Here is a 15147-nt window from a genome sequence, read left to right as displayed (position 1 = left end):
CCAATCTTCATGACTTTGCACTTGGTGGGATTGAACTCCAGGAGCCAATTGCTGGACCAGGTCTGCAGCCTGTCCAGATCCCTTTGTAGTTCTGCCTGGTCTTCGATCGAGTGTATTCTTCTCATCAACTTCACGTGTGTGTGTGTGTGTGTGTGTGTGTGTGTGTGTGTGTGTGTGTGTGTGTGTTCGTGTGTGTGTGTGTGTGTGTGTGTGTGTGTGTGTGGCACGTACACTTAACTGGCTGCTTGTGTGCTCTTTGGTCAAGGTCACCCACTCCCCACCCACCTCCTCATTCCTTTCCCCAGGCCACCATTGTCTTTCTACCACCCATTCCATCATCTATTCCTCCCCCCTCCTCCATCCTTCCCTCAACCCTCCATCTCCCCTCCTTTATCTCTCTCTTACTTCTCACTCAGCGTCAGTACTGAACAACACACGGTTCTTACCTCTCCTCACTCAGCGTCAGTACTGAACAACACACGGTTCTTACCTCTCCTCACTCTGCGTCAGTCCTGAACAACACACGGTTCTTACCTCTCCCTCACTCTGCGTCAGTACTGAACAACACACGGTTCTTACCTCTCCCTCACTCTGCGTCAGTACTGAACAACACACGGTTCCTACCTCACGTGAGTACTCATATCTTATTTTCAACTAATTCTATATCTTCAGCCCCAGTTTCACTTTATTAACTTCCCTGCTATGATGTTCAGAAACAACCTCCCAGTTGTCTCTGAGGCAACACGAGAATCACTCTTCGATTTCCGTTTTAATTATATTTAGCTTGTATATGGCCCAGTTTATTTTTGTTAAAGGAACTTTGATATCAATTTCCCTATGATATCCTGTGAATGTCTCCTCTGATTCCCTACAGTTATAATATCAGTGCTGACATTTAACTGCATTTAAATGTTTGCGCTGCACTCTGTACTATTTCAGTGACGTGCACTGAGGTACATTATAATTATAATCAGGGGGTGCGCTAAAACCGTAGGATCATACAGCGCATGTGAGGGGATGGAAGGTATTCAGACTCAATTCAAAGAACCAGAGCACAGATTCAATTCCCTAGATCAAGAGCCCCTCTCCAGCGTCAGGGAACCTCTCTTGAGGGGCACTGAGGTACAGGGGACCGGAATTACACCATACAGGGATACCTTTCTCGGATCGTGCAGCGAGTGAAATATATCTGGTTTGTATTATGTTCGTTGGGAAAAGATAAATATTATTAAATATTAGGTTTCTCAACATGTCAAACAATACACAAAGAGTTTACTTAAGTCACTAGATTATTGATTATAGACTTTATCTCTCTCTCTCTCTCTCTCTCTCTCTCTATATATATATATATATATATATATATATATATATATATATATATATATATATACAAAACAACAGTAGATGTACACGTATAATAATAATAATTAATAATAATAATAATAACTTTACTACCAGTACATGTACAAGGTATACAGAACATAGCTGACATCAATGACATATTACTGTATAGAAAGCTGCTTGTTATGCTGAGCATTTCGGAAAAATTAGGTCAGTTTTGTCCCAGGATGCGACCCACACCAGTCCACTAACACCCAGGATGCGACACACACCAGTCCACTAACACCCAGGATGCGACACACACCAGTCCACTAACACCCAGGATGCGACACACCAGTCCACTAACACCCAGGATGTGACCCACACCAGTCCACTAACACCCAGGATGCGACACACACCAGTCCACTAACACCCAGGATGCGACACACACCAGTCCACTAACACCCAGGATGCGACACACCAGTCCACTAACACCCAGGATGTGACCCACACCAGTCCACTAACACCCAGGATGTGACCCACACCAGTCCAATAACACCCAGGTACCCATTTTACTGATGGGTGAACATAGACAACCAGTGTAAGGAAACACGTGCAATGTTTCCAACCTTTCGCCGAGAATCGAACCCGGACCCTCACTGTGTGATGTGAAAGCTTTTGCCACCAGGCCACGGGATTTTTGAGTATATATACTGAAGTTTTCTTTAATCTGAATACGCAATATCTGGAATTAAAGCATTGTTCACTGGGTAATGAACAGGAGACTTACAGCCTTAAATGACGTTGTGTACTGATAGGGTATAAATAAGCTCACAAATTAACATTCGTTGGGGAGTACTAAACCCGTAGGTGTAAGCAATGCCTGGATAATTGTAGGTAGTCAGTTTCTGTGCAAGGAAGAAGGAAGCTTTTATTCCTTTATCATTATCAAGGGACTTTCCCAGAGGCGTTAATAATTATAATTTACCTTATTAAAGTCATATATTGCTAAGTTGGGTAACGTTGGCCAGACATCTCCTCCACATTCATTTAACCTTCCAAAAATTTCTACAGTAAAATATTGGTTGTGTACGACACTGTAGTTTATGTAAGAATTTATGGTAGAGGTTGATAAGATGGATATAATCTTTAAACATTACGTAACATGATAAGACATGCACGTGATATTTTATATTATCAACCAGAACTATAACACGACTACACACGGTTCTTACACTTATACAGGGAGTGTCCTGTTATACTCCATCACTCACGGGAGTGCCCTGTTATACTCCATCACTCACGGTAGTGTCCTGTTAAACTCCATCACTCACGGGAGTGCCCTGTTATACTCCATCACTCACGGGAGTGCCCTGTTATACTCCATCACTCACGGGAGTGTCCTGTTATACTCCATCACTCACGGGAGTGTCCTGTTATACTCCATCACTCACGGGAGTGTCCTGTTATACTCCATCACTCACGGGAGTGTCCTGTTATACTCCATCACTCACGGGAGTGTCCTGTTATACTCCATCACTCACGGGAGTGTCCTGTTATACTCCATCACTCACGGGAGTGTCCTGTTATACTCCATCACTCACGGGAGTGTCCTGTTATACTCCATCACTTACGGGAGTGCCCTGTTATACTCCATCACTCACGGGAGTGTCCTGTTATACTCCATCACTCACGGGAGTGTCCTGTTATACTCCATCACTTACGGGAGTGCCCTGTTATACTCCATCACTTACGGGAGTGCCCTGTTATACTCCATCACTCACGGGAGTGTCCTGTTATACTCCATCACTCACGGGAGTGTCCTGTTATACTCCATCACTCACGGGAGTGTCCTGTTATACTCCATCACTTACGGGAGTGCCCTGTTATACTCCATCACTCACGGGAGTGTCCTGTTATACTCCACCACTCACGGGAGTGTCCTGTTATACTCCATCACTTACGGGAGTGCCCTGTTATACTCCATCACTTACGGGAGTGCCCTGTTATACTCCATCACTTACGGGAGTGCCCTGTTATACTCCATCACTCACGGGAGTGTCCTGTTATACTCCATCACTCACGGGAGTGTCCTGTTATACTCCATCACTCACGGGAGTGTCCTGTTATACTCCATCACTCACGGGAGTGTCCTGTTATACTCCATCACTTACGGGAGTGCCCTGTTATACTCCATCACTTACGGGAGTGCCCTGTTATACTCCATCACTTACGGGAGTGTCCTGTTATACTCCATCACTCACGGGAGTGTCCTGTTATACTCCATCACTCACGGGAGTGTCCTGTTATACTCCATCACTCACGGGAGTGCCCTGTTATACTCCATCACTTACGGGAGTGCCCGGTTATACTCCATCACTTACGGGAGTGTCCTGTTATACTCCATCACTCACGGGAGTGTCCTGTTATACTCCATCACTCACCGGAGTGCCCTGTTATACTCCATCACTCACGGGAGCGTCCTGTTATACTCCATCACTCACGGGAGTGTCCTGTTATACTCCAACACTCACGGGAGTGTCCTGTTATATTCCATCACTCACGGGAGTGTCCTGTTATATTCCATCACTCACGGGAGTGTCCTGTTATACTCCATCACACACGGGAGTGTCCTGTTATACTCCATCACTCACGGGAGTGTCCTGTTATACTCCAACACTCACGGGAGTGTCCTGTTATATTCCATCACTCACGGGAGTGTCCTGTTATACTCCATCACTCACGGGAGTGTCCTGTTATATTCCATCACTCACGGGAGTGTCCTGTTATACTCCATCACTCACGGGAGTGTCCTGTTATACTCCATCACTCACGGGAGTGTCCTGTTATATTCCATCACTCACGGGAGTGTCCTGTTATATTCTATCACTCACGGGAGTGTCCTGTTATATTCCATCACTCACGGGAGTGTCCTGTTATACTCCATCACTCACGGGAGTGTCCTGTTATACTCCATCACTCACGGGAGTGTCCTGTTATACTCCATCACTCACGGGAGTGTCCTGTTATACTCCATCACTCACGGGAGTGTCCTGTTATACTCCATCACTCACGGGAGTGTCCTGTTATATTCCATCACTCACGGGAGTGTCCTGTTATACTCCATCACTCACGGGAGTGTCCTGTTATACTCCATCACTCACTGGAGTGTCCTGTTATATTCCATCACTCACTGGAGTGTCCTGTTATATTCCATCACTCACGGGAGTGTCCTGTTATATTCCATCAATCACGGGAGTGTCCTGTTATATTCCATCACTCACGGGAGTGTCCTGTTATATTCCATCAATCACGGGAGTGTCCTGTTATATTCCATCACTCACGGGAGTGTCCTGTTATATTCCATCAATCACGGGAGTGTCCTGTTATATTCCATCACTCACGGGAGTGTCCTGTTATATTCTATCACTCACTGGAGTGTCCTGTTATATTCCATCACTCACTGGAGTGTCCTGTTATATTCCATCACTCACGGGAGTGTCCTGTTATATTCTATCACTCACGGGAGTGTCCTGTTATACTCCATCACTCACGGGAGTGTCCTGTTATATTCCATCACTCACGGGAGTGTCCTGTTATATTCCATCACTCACGGGAGTGTCCTGTTATACTCCATCACTCACGGGAGTGTCCTGTTATACTCCATCACTCACGGGAGTGTCCTGTTATACTCCATCACTCACGGGAGTGTCCTGTTATACTCCATCACTCACGGGAGTGTCCTGTTATACTCCATCACTCACGGGAGTGTCCTGTTATACTCCATCACTCACGGGAGTGTCCTGTTATACTCCATCACTCACGGGAGTGTCCCATTATACTCCATCACTCACGGGAGTGTCCTGTTATACTCCACCACTCACGGGAGTGTCCCCTAATACTCCATTACTCACGAGAGTGTCCTGTTATATTCCATCACTCACGGGAGTGTCCTGTTATACTCCATCACTCACGGGAGTGTCCTGTTATACTCCATCACTCACGGGAGTGTCCCGTAATACTAGATCACTCACGGGAGTGTCCTGTTATACTCCATCACTCACGGGAGTGCCCTGTTATACTCCATCACTCACGGGAGTGTCCCCTAATACTCCATTATTCACGAGAGTGTCCTGTTATACTCCATCACTCACGGGAGTGTCCTGTTATATTCCATCACTCACGGGAGTGTCCTGTTATACTCCATCACTCACGGGAGTGTCCTGTTATATTCCATCACTCACGGGAGTGTCCTGTTATATTCCATCACTCACGGGAGTGTCCTGTTATACTCCATCACTCACGGGAGTGTCCTGTTATATTCCATCACTCACGGGAGTGTCCTGTTATATTCCATCACTCACGGAGTGTCCTGTTATATTCCATCACTCACGGAGTGTCCTATTACACTCCACTCACAGGAGTGTCCTGTTATACTCCATCACTCACGGGAGTGTCCTGTTATACTCCATCACTCACGGGAGTGTCCTGTTATACTCCATCACTCACGGGAGTGTCCTGTTATACTCCATCACTCACGGGAGTGTCCTGTTATACTCCATCACTCACGGGAGTGTCCTGTTATACTCCATCACTCATGGGAGTGTCCCGTTATACTCCACTCACGGGAGTGTCCTGTTACACTACATCAATCACGGGAGTGTCCTGTTATATTCCATCAATCACGGGAGTGTCCTGTTATATTCCATCACTCACGGGAGTGTCCTGTTATATTCCATCACTCACGGGAGTGTCCTGTTATATTCCATCACTCACTGGAGTGTCCTGTTATATTCCATCACTCACGGGAGTGTCCTGTTATACTCCATCACTCACGGGAGTGTCCTGTTATACTCCATCACTCACGGGAGTGTCCTGTTATACTCCATCACTCACGGGAGTGTCCTGTTATACTCCATCACTCACTGGAGTGTCCTGTTATACTCCATCACTCACGGGAGTGTCCTGTTATACTCCATCACTCACGGGAGTGCCCTGTTATACTCCATCACTCACGGGAGTGTCCTGTTATACTCCATCACTCACGGGAGTGTCCTGTTATACTCCATCACTCACGGGAGTGTCCTGTTATACTCCATCACTCACGGGAGTGTCCTGTTATACTCCATCACTCACGGGAGTGTCCTGTTATACTCCATCACTCACGGGAGTGTCCTGTTCCACTCCATCACTCACGGGAGTGTCCCGTTATACTCCATCACTCACGGGAGTGTCCCGTTATACTCCATCACTCACGGGAGTGTCCTGTTATACCACATCACTCACGGGAGTGTCCTGTTATACTCCATCACTCACGGGAGTGTCCTGTTATACTCCATCACTCACGGGAGTGTCCTGTTATACTCCATCACTCACGGGAGTGTCCCCTAATACTCCATTACTCACGAGAGTGTCCTGTTATACTCCATCACTCACGGGAGTGTACTGTTATATTCCATCACTCACGGGAGTGTCCTGTTATATTCCATCACTCACGGAGTGTCCTGTTATATTCCATCACTCACGGAGTGTCCTATTACACTCCATCACTCACGGGAGTGTCCTGTTATATTCCATCACTCATGGGAGTGTCCCGTTATACTCCACTCACGGGAGTGTCCTGTTACACTACATCACTCACGGGAGTGTCCTGTTATATTCCATCACTCACGGGAGTGTCCTGTTATACTCCATCACTCACGGGAGTGTCCTATTACACTCCATCACTCACGGGAGTGTCCTGTTATACTCCATCACTCATGGGAGTGTCCCGTTATACTCCACTCACGTGAGTGTCCCATTATACTCCATCACTCACGGGAGTGTCCTGTTATATTCCATCACTCACGGGAGTGTCCTGTTATACTCCATCACTCACGGGAGTGTCCTGTTATACTCCATCACTCACGGGAGTGTCTCGTTATACTCCATCACTCACGAGAGTGTCCTGTTATACTCCATCACTCACGAGAGTGTCCTGTTATACTCCATCACTCACGGGAGTGTCCCCTAATACTCCATCACTCACGAGAGTGTCCCGTTATACTCCATCACTCACGAGAGTGTCCTGTTATACTCCATCACTCACGAGAGTGTCCTGTTATACTCCATCACTCACGGGAGTGTCCTGTTATACTCCATTACTCACGAGAGTGTCCTGTTATACTCCATCACTCACGGGAGTGTCCTGTTATATTCCGTCACTCCCGGGAGTGTCCTATTATACTACATCACTCACGGGAGTGTCCTGTTATACTCCATCACTCACGGGAGTGTCCTGTTATATTCCATCACTCACGGGAGTGTCCTGTTATATTCCATCACTCACGGGAGTGTCCTGTTATATTCCATCACTCACGGGAGTGTCCCCTAATACTCCATTACTCTCGAGAGTGTCCTGTTATACTCCATCACTCACGGGAGTGTCCTATTACTCTACATCACTCACGGGAGTGTCCTGTTATACTCCACTCACGGGAGTGTCCTGTTATACTCCATCACTCACGGGAGTGTCCTGTTACACTACATCACTCACGGGAGTGTCCTCTTCCACTCCATCACTCACGGGAGTGTCCTGTTGTACTCCATCACTCACGGGAGTGTCCTATTACACTCCATCGCTCACGGGAGTGTCCTGTTATACTCCATCACTCATAGGAGTTTCCCGATATACTCCATCACTAACGGGAGTATCCTGTTACACTCCATCACTCACGGGAGTGTCCCGTTATACTCCATCACTCACGGGAGTGTCCTGTTATACTCCATCACTCACGGGAGTGTCCTATTACACTCCATCGCTCACGGGAGTGTCCTGTTATACTCCATCACTCACGGGAGTGTCCTATTACACTCCATCACTCACGGGAGTGTCCTGTTATACTCCATCACTCACAGGAGTGTCCTGTTATACTCCATCACTCACGGGAGTGTCACGTAATACTCCATTACTCACGGGACTGTCTTGTTATACTCCATCACTCACGGGAGTGTCCCATTATACTCCACTCACGGGAGTGTCCCATTATACTCCATCACTCACGGGAGTGTCCTGTTATACTCCATCACTCACGGGAGTGTCCCGTTATACTCCATCACTCACGGGAGTGTCCTGTTACACTCCATCACTCACGGGAGTGTCCCATTATACTCCACTCACGGGAGTGTCCCATTATTCTCCACTCACGGGAGTGTCCCATTATACTCCACTCACGGGAGTGTCCCATTATACTCCACTCACGGGAGTGTCCTGTTATACTCCGTCACTCACGGGAGTGTCCTGTTATACTCCATCACTCACGGGAGTGTCCTGTTATACTCCATCACTCACGGGAGTGTCCTGTTATACTCCACTCACGGGAGTGTCCTGTTATACTCCATCACTCACGGGAGTGTCCCATTATACTACATCACTCACGGGAGTGTCCCATTATACTCCATCACTCACGGGAGTGTCCCATTATACTCCATCACTCACGGGAGTGTCCTGTTATACTCCATCACTCACGGGAGTGTCCTGTTATACTCCATCACTCACGGGAGTGTCCCATTATACTCCATCACTCACGGGAGTGTCCTGTTACACTCCATCACTCACGGGAGTGTCCTGTTATACTCCATCACTCACGGGAGTGTCCTGTTATACTCCATCACTCACGGGAGTGTCCCATTATACTCCTTCACTCAAGGGAGTGTCCCATTATACTCCATCACTCACGGGAGTGTCCCATTATACTCCACCACTCACGGGAGTGTCCTGTTATACTCCATCACTCACGGGAGTGTCCTGTTGCACTCCATCACTCACGGGAGTGTCCCATTATACTCCATCACTCACGGGAGTGTCCTGTTGCACTCCATCACTCACGGGAGTGTCCCATTATACTCCACCACTCACGGGAGTGTCCCGTTATACTCCATCACTCATGGGAGTGTCCCATTATACTCCACCACTCACGTGAGTGTCCCATTATACTACATCACTCACGGGAGTGTCCCATTATACTCCATCACTCACGGGAGTGTCCCGTTATACTCCATCACTCACGGGAGTGTCCTGTTATACTCCACTCACGTGAGTGTCCCGTTATACTCCATCACTCACTGGAGTGTCCCATTATACTCCACTCACGTGAGTGTCCCATTATACTCCATCACTCACGGGAGTGTCCCATTATACTCCATCTCTCACGGGAGTGTCCCATTTTACTCCATCTCTCACGGGAGTGTCGCATTATACTCCATCACTCACGTGAGTGTCCCATTATACTCCATCACTCACGGGAGTGTCCCATTATACTCCATCACTCACGGGAGTGTCCCATTATACTCCATCACTCACGGGAGTGTCCCATTATACTCCATCACTCACGGGAGTGTCCCATTATACTCCATCACTCACGGGAGTGTCCTGTTATACTCCATCAGTCACGGGAGTGTCCCATGATACTCCATCACTCACGGGAGTGTCCCATGATACTCCATCACTCACGGGAGTGTCCCATGATACTCCATCACTCACGGGAGTGTCCCATGATACTCCATCACTCACGGGAGTGTCCCATGATACTCCATCACTCACGGGAGTGTCCCATGATACTCCATCACTCACGGGAGTGTCCCATGATACTCCATCACTCACGGGAGTGTCCCATGATACTCCATCACTCACGGGAGTGTCCCATGATACTCCATCACTCACGGGAGTGTCCCATGATACTCCATCACTCACGGGAGTGTCCCATGATACTCCATCACTCACGGGAGTGTCCCATGATACTCCATCACTCACGGGAGTGTCCCATGATACTCCATCACTCACGGGAGTGTCCCATGATACTCCATCACTCACGGGAGTGTCCCATGATACTCCATCACTCACGGGAGTGTCCCATTATACTCCATCACTCACGGGAGTGTCCCATGATACTCCATCACTCACGGGAGTGTCCCATGATACTCCATCACTCACGGGAGTGTCCCATGATACTCCATCACTCACGGGAGTGTCCCATGATACTCCATCACTCACGGGAGTGTCCCATGATACTCCATCACTCACGGGAGTGTCCCATGATACTCCATCACTCACGGGAGTGTCCCATGATACTCCATCACTCACGGGAGTGTCCCATGATACTCCATCACTCACGGGAGTGTCCCATGATACTCCATCACTCACGGGAGTGTCCCATGATACTCCATCACTCACGGGAGTGTCCCATGATACTCCATCACTCACGGGAGTGTCCCATGATACTCCATCACTCACGGGAGTGTCCCATGATACTCCATCACTCACGGGAGTGTCCCATGATACTCCATCACTCACGGGAGTGTCCCATGATACTCCATCACTCACGGGAGTGTCCCATGATACTCCATCACTCACGGGAGTGTCCCATGATACTCCATCACTCACGGGAGTGTCCCATGATACTCCATCACTCACGGGAGTGTCCCATGATACTCCATCACTCACGGGAGTGTCCCATGATACTCCATCACTCACGGGAGTGTCCCATTATACTCCATCACTCACGGGAGTGTCCCATGATACTCCATCACTCACGGGAGTGTCCCATGATACTCCATCACTCTAACTGCTAATTATTCTGTATTTTTTTCATGGTTGTCGCCTCGTATAAACGTAAATAATTAAATTTACTTACAGGATTCTTTACCTTTGTAACTTGTCTACCTACCTGGAGGTTATTCCGGGGATCAACGCCCCCGCGGCCCGGTCCACGACCAGGCCTCCCGGTGGATCAGGGCCTGATCAACCAGGCTGCTACTTCTGGCCGCACGCAGTCCAACGTACGAATCACAGCCCGGCTGATCCGGCACTGACTTTAGGTATCTGTCCAGTTCTCTCTTCAGGGCAGCCAGGAGTTTATTGGTAATTCCCCTTATGATTGGTTGGAGGCTGTTGAACAGTCTTGGACCCTGGACACTTGTGTTTTCTCTTAGTGTACCAATGGCGGGGCACCATTGGTACTTTTAATTGGGGGTATTTTGCATCGCCTGCCCAGTCTTTTACTTTCGTAGGGAGTGATTTCTGTGTGCAGATTCGGGACCATTCCTTCCAGGATTTTCCAAGTGTAAATTATGATATATGTCTCTCTCCTGTGTTCCAACGAGTACAAGTCAAGTGCTTCCAAGCGTTCCCAGTAGTTAAAGTGCTTGAGAGAACTTATACGTGCAGTGAAGGTTCTCTGTACACTCTCTAGATCTGCAATTTCACCTGCTTTGAATGGAGATGTTAATGTACAGCAGTATTCCAGCCTAGAGAGAACAAGTGATTTGAAAAGGATCATCACTGGCTTGGCATCTCTTGTTTTGAATGTTCTCATTATCCATCCTATCACAGAAGTGTGCAGTTATACTCAATGATTCATAGGAGTGTGCAGTTATACTGCATCCCTCATGAAGTGTGTAGTTACTTAATACAATGATCCTAAATTTCTCACATTAAAATGTACTGCTCGCAGACTAGGACTAGCCTATAAAAAACATCGTACTCCTGAAATGCTGAAGCTCTTTCATACTGCCAGGAAGCGTACGACAGAGCTTCGGCAAACAGACTGGTAAAAAATTGTCAGTAGTCTCAGTGCTCACATCTCACTTAGCCAGGCAATTGTATTAGTTGTTGCCAGAGCTTTCTGGGGTTATTCTTGTACTCTTCGATTTTCGAGCAATAGTGCTGTATAGTCCTTGTGGCTTAGCGCTTCTTTTTGATTATAATAATAATAATAATTCGAGCAATAGTGCCTTGCCTTTGCGCCTTTTATTAGCCTCTGTACTCTGTTCCCAACACTGAAATTCATTAAGCACCGCAATATCCTGCCTGTTCATCTTAAATGTTTCTAGCAACTGGTCCCTGAATATCATATTATCTAATATCTCAGTAGTTATTCAGAGTTCGGTTCTTCGTTTAATCCTAACCTCTTTAACTGGTGCAATATTATCAAGGATCATTTTGACAAAGAAATATGAATCGCAAGTTATAACCTATTCAGATGAGACAGATTAAACAGGCAACAAGGAGGGGTTAGTTAGTTTAACATGTTTATTATGCACCCCATACCCATCCTGTGGGCGGTAGTCCAAAGATTACAGAGGTACATAATTGGTCCAATGACTGGGCCCCAAAGTTTTGATAGCTGAGCAAGCTACAGAGGTAATGAACTCACAATTACAAAGGTTATGAACTCACAATTTACAAAGGCTATGAACTCCTGGTAGGTCTGGTCACAATCATGACAAGTTACAAAGGTACTTATAGATTACAGAGGTACGTAATGGGTCCAGGGACTGGGCCCCCCAAAGTTTTGATATCTGAACTAGGTACAAAGGTAACGAACTCACAAGTTACAAAGATAATGAATCCTGTAAGAATGGTTACTTACGTTTATACATGGCTACAATCATGAACAAATTATAGAGTAATGAGCAATTCACACTTCCACACCCGGTAACAACTGTAGTGAGTTATTGGTGCAAATATTGATTGAGTCACACACACACACACACACACACACACACACACACACACACACACACACACACACACACACACACACACTACCAGAGTGAGAGGGGAGGATGAACCAGCAAGATTGGACCTTGGTGTTCACCCTGGGCAGCTCAGACATTGAGGACATCAGGTATGAGGGTCCCCTGTGAGCTAGCGACCACGTGGTTCTGTGCTTTGAATACATAGTAGAGCTGCAAGTGGAGAGAATAACAGGAGTTGAATGGGAAAAGCCTGACTATAAAAGAGAGGACTACATAGGGTTGAAGAACTTCCTGCGGGAGGTCCAGTGGGACAGAGAACTGGCAGGAAAGCCAGTAAATGAAATGATGGAATATGTAACAAAATGCAAGGAGGCAGTGGAAAGGTTTATTCCCAAGAGCAAAAGAAACCACGGGAAGACCAGAACAAGTCCCTGGTTTACCCGACGGTGTAAGGAGGCAAAAACAAAGTGCAATAGAGAATGGAAAAAGTACAGAAGGCAGAGAACACACGAAAATAGGGAGATCAGTCGCAGAGCCAGAAATGAGTATGCACAGGTAAGGAGGGAGGCCCAGCGACAGTACGAAAATGACATAGCATCGAGAATCAAGACTGACCCGAAACTTTTGTATAGCCACATCAGGAGGAAGACAACAGTCAAAGACCAGGTGATCAGATTAAGGACAGAAGATGGAGAACTCACAAGAAATGATCAGGAGGTATGTGAGGAGCTGAACAGGAGATTTAAGGAAGTTTTTACAGTAGAGACAGGAAGGGCTGTGGGAAGACAGCACAGAAGGGAACATCAAGAGGGAATATACCAACAAGTGTTGGATGACATACTAACAACTGAGGAGGAGGTGAAGAAGCTCTTAAGTGACCTTGACACCTCAAAGGCGATGGGACCGGACAACATCTCCCCATGGGTCCTTAGAGAAGGAGCAGAGATGCTGTGCGTGCCTCTAACCACAATCTTCAACACATCCCTTGAAACTGGGCAACTACCTGAGAAATGGAAGACAGCTAATGTAGTCCCCATATTTAAGAAAGGAAACAGAAACGAGGCACTAAACTACAGACCTGTGTGTCTGACATGTATTGTGTGCAAAGTCATGGAGAAGATTATCAGGAGGAGAGTGGTCGAACACTTGGAAAGGAACAAGATTATAAATGAAAACCAGCATGGGTTCATGGAAGGCAAATCTTGTATCACAAACCTCCTGGAGTTTTATGACAAGGTAACAGAAGTAAGACACGAGAGAGAGGGGTGGGTAGATTGCATTTTCCTAGACCGCAGGAAGGCCTTTGACACAGTTCCCCACAAGAGATGAGTGCAGAGGCTGGAGGATCAGGCGCATGTAACAGGGAGGGCACTGCAATGGATCAGGGAATACCTGACAAGGAGGCAGCAACGACTCATGGTACATGAAGAGGTATCACAGTGGGCGCCTGTTACGAGCGGGGTCCCACAGGGGTCAGTTCTAGGACCAGTGCTATTTTTGATATATGTGAACGACATGATGGAAGGAATAGACTCTGAAGTGTCCCTATTCGCAGATGATGTGAAGTTGATGAGAAGAATTAAATCGGATGAGGATGAGGCATTACTGCAAAGAGACCTGGACAGGCTGGACATGTAGTCCAGTAACTGGCTTCTCGAATTCAATCCAGCCAAATGCAAAGTCATGAAGATTGGGGAGGGGCAAAGAAGACCGCAGACAGAGTATAGGCTAGGTGGACAAAGACTACAGACCTCACTCAGGGAGAAAGACCTTGGGGTGACCATAACACCGAGCACATAACCGGAGGCACACATCAACCAAATAACCGCTGCAGCATACGGGCGCCTGGCAAACCTGAGAATAGCGTTCCGATACCTTAATAAGGAATCGTTCAAGACACTGTACACTGTGTATGTTAGGCCCATACTGGAGTATGCAGCACCAGTCTGGAACCCACACCTGGTCAAGCACGTCAAGAAGTTAGAGAAAGTACAAAGGTTTGCAACAAGGCTAGTCCCAGAGCTCAAGGGAATGTCATACGAGGAAAGGTTAAGGGAAATCGGACTGACGACACTGGAGGACAGAAGGGTCAGGGGAGACATGATAACGACATACAAGATACTGCAAGGAATAGACAAGGTGGACAGAGATAGGATGTTCCAGAGAGGGGACACAGGGACAAGGGGTCACAACTGGAAGCTGAAGACTCAGACGAGTCACAGGGACGTTAGGAAGTATTTCTTCAGTCATAGAGTTGTCAGCAAGTGGAATAGCCTAGCAAGTGAAGTAGTGGAGGCAGGAACCATACAT

The 15147-nt window shown here is 47.2% G+C and overlaps 1 protein-coding gene across 1 annotated transcript in view; it reads left to right on the top strand.

The window, feature by feature from the left end:
- The first annotated feature begins 405 nt into the window (after nt 1-405).
- The window catches only part of LOC138855166 (senecionine N-oxygenase-like), a 229085-nt gene continuing 214343 nt past the window's right edge, over nt 406-15147 (top strand). Inside the window, exon 1 of the mRNA XM_070102899.1 lies at nt 406-629. The gene's annotated coding sequence lies outside the window, so the exon portion shown is untranslated. The remainder of the gene's footprint in view (nt 630-15147) is intronic.

This window comes from Cherax quadricarinatus, chromosome 83 (genome assembly GCF_038502225.1).
Source record: "Cherax quadricarinatus isolate ZL_2023a chromosome 83, ASM3850222v1, whole genome shotgun sequence".
NCBI classification, from domain to species: Eukaryota; Metazoa; Arthropoda; class Malacostraca; order Decapoda; family Parastacidae; genus Cherax; species Cherax quadricarinatus.
The sequence above is the reverse complement of the archived record's forward strand: the minus strand, read 5'-3'. Positions and strand labels throughout refer to the sequence as shown.